Below are 238 nucleotides of genomic sequence, written 5' to 3'. Positions count from 1 at the left end.
TGAAAACAAATTTTAAGAATCATTGTAAAAAAATATTTCCCTTTAATTGACAATTTTCATATAAAACAAAGCCAAATGAAAATCAAAAGATATGTGATTTCCTTAATTTTTTTTTTGTTGGCAATGGAAATAAATTTCATCCCTAATACCAGTAAATTCTATCCATTTAATTGACAATTTTCATGTAAAACAAAGTCAAACGAATACCAAAAAATACTTTTATTTCAACATTTTTCAC

Source organism: Olea europaea, chromosome 5 (assembly GCF_002742605.1).
Source record: "Olea europaea var. sylvestris chromosome 5, O_europaea_v1, whole genome shotgun sequence".
Classification (NCBI taxonomy): Eukaryota; Viridiplantae; Streptophyta; class Magnoliopsida; order Lamiales; family Oleaceae; genus Olea; species Olea europaea.
The sequence above is the reverse complement of the archived record's forward strand: the minus strand, read 5'-3'. Positions refer to the sequence as shown.